Raw genomic sequence first — 2,500 nt, forward strand, 5'->3', positions numbered from 1 at the left:
ATGCGTAACTTGTCATTTCTGACAATTCGTCCATGTCTCAGTCTCATTAAATTCTCTCTCCCCCCGCACCAACCACTCCACTTATGATTGTAATTATTGTCACATCATTAATTTAAATAAGACGGTGTCCATTGTTTGGTAAACATTGTTTATTTCATGACTTCAAAACCTCAAGCCCATTGTCAACATACCTCCACGATTGCCTTTCCTAACCCCATCACCTGCGAATACACATATTATATTTTTATAATATACATCATTTGTTTGTGATGGCAGAGTATTGGTAAAAATGAAAGTGACAAGATTTATGAACTTGATCATAAATTTTCTTGGTGTTGTGAGTTTGTGATTTGAATTGAATTTGACGCCTTTGACATCACAATATTAATGACGAGATTTTTTGTTGTGTTTTATGGTAATATTTACATATTATGTTAATATTACATTAACAGTTCTGAGGATGCGCAATGAGGCTTAAAAGATAGCTCATCAATTGTCATCGCTATCAATTACAATAAATAAAGACAATGATTTACTTTCAATATAATTACCGCATGCATTGTCAATAAATGTTCAAATGAATCATTAAAATTCTCCTTACCACCTACAGAAAAATCGTTACATTTTTTACGACACAATATACGAGTACATTTTATATTATTCTGATTTATTTTGTACATCCCTTGATCTTTGTTTAATTAATAAGACAATACAGTTGTTTTGTAGACAGCTTTTTTTTTTAGTTTTAAAAAATCAATTTTTCTGCTGGATAAGCCTGCCATTTTGGGGGGAAATACTGAAAATTATCTGTAAGGAGAGAGTTTAAATAGTTTTTTCCCGTCAAACGTCACTTTGATCTACTGGGGTCTGATCGGCAGTAAAAGAATTAAATCAATTACAACACATAAACCAGTCAACTGGCGTACGCTGGGAAGACGTGTATTTAAATATTTGGCCAGAAAAACTCGTCCTTCAAATATCGATCGATTTAAATTACCCTCATCATCATCATCATTGCCTTTTTCACCCTGGGTCAGGGTATAGGCCACAGACAAATAGTTTCCTTCCTTCTCTATCCTGGGCTAGCTTTTTTATCTCATTCCATGTCTTATCACTTCTCTGTATATCAGTTTTGTTGTCCTTCATAAATTCTGTCATTCCAGAAACTCTTCGGTCGCCCAAGCTAAAAAAAAGGATTTCGTTTGTCCGTCTGCGTTTCTGTAACGGTTTGAGTTTTACGGAAAGGGGTGTTAACTCTTCGCCAACCCCTAACCTGGAGGTCTTGGCAAAAACCTCTCAAACCTGGGCACCCGTGAGGTCTAGATTTCAGAGTTTTTGCCAAGATGAGGGCCATTTAAATTGACCTATATTTGTAGGACTAGTTTTCTGGCCAAATTTCAAATATGTGTTTTTCTAGAGTACGACAGTTGACTGGTTTATGTGAAAGGTGAATTTTTTAAATGAAAAATATGAGTTATTATTTTGATTTACGCGGCACCCGAATGTACTGTCAAAGTAAGGATTGTTCACATTTATCTTATTAAAGTTTTATTTTAGTCAGAACTGAATTCATCTCACTCCAGTTATATTTCGGTTGGCTAAGAAAAACTTTACCTTCTTATATTAGATCATCTTTCCTTTAATAGTCTTCCCTCGAATTAATTTCAAATTAGTGAATACTTTTCGTTCTACATTCTGTCACGTCGCCACTTATTATAAAAGCTGATAGGTCTAACATTCTACACTCACTTCTCTCTACAATCTATGCCGGGCGGCCAGCCGCTCCATTCCTCACATTATATATTTGAAGATTTTTATCTTTTGGTACTTTGTGGATACTCTTATCTCCACCATCAAACGCCGGAGATTTTTCCTGTCTTTGACAGATCAAGAATCAAACCTGAGCCCGCCGTCGGAGGAATAGATAATTCAACACTTCTCAACTGCCTGGAAGTGGAGCCTTACAAACCTGATATTATATTATCATAAGTTTCGTAATATCTTCACATTTATGTTTGTAACTGCCATAATCACTATTCATCTCATTTAATTAAAATTCATCTTTCTTTTTATTTCATCTTAAACAAATCGTGAATTATTCTTCATTTTAAAGTAACTGGTAAATTCTGGGGCCTTATTCTTCATATCTTTGTTTTATGCATAGTCGAGTAGCTCTTTACTCACTTGAGACCATGACATATACAAGTTGGAGGTTTTTCCAAATTTCTAAAAAGTATTATTCGTTACGCTTTGGAGACAGGTCTTACAAATGATGGTATATCCAGGTTCCAGTAATAACAAGAAATGAAATTGTTATAGTTTTTATAATCTGGCATAGTTTAATATCCATTAATTCACTCAATCCTAGAGATTTTTGATTCTTTCCAAAATTGGAGAAAAAAAGTTTATTACTAATGAGCAGGTGTATCGATATTCTTATTCAACTAAAAACTAAAAACATTAGCTTTAATACTACATCTATAATTTGTCTCAGAAAAAT

Source organism: Berghia stephanieae, chromosome 6 (genome assembly GCF_034508935.2).
Source record: "Berghia stephanieae isolate SIO BIC M18660-M18661 chromosome 6, UCSD_Bste_1.3, whole genome shotgun sequence".
Lineage (NCBI taxonomy): Eukaryota > Metazoa > Mollusca > Gastropoda > Nudibranchia > Aeolidiidae > Berghia > Berghia stephanieae.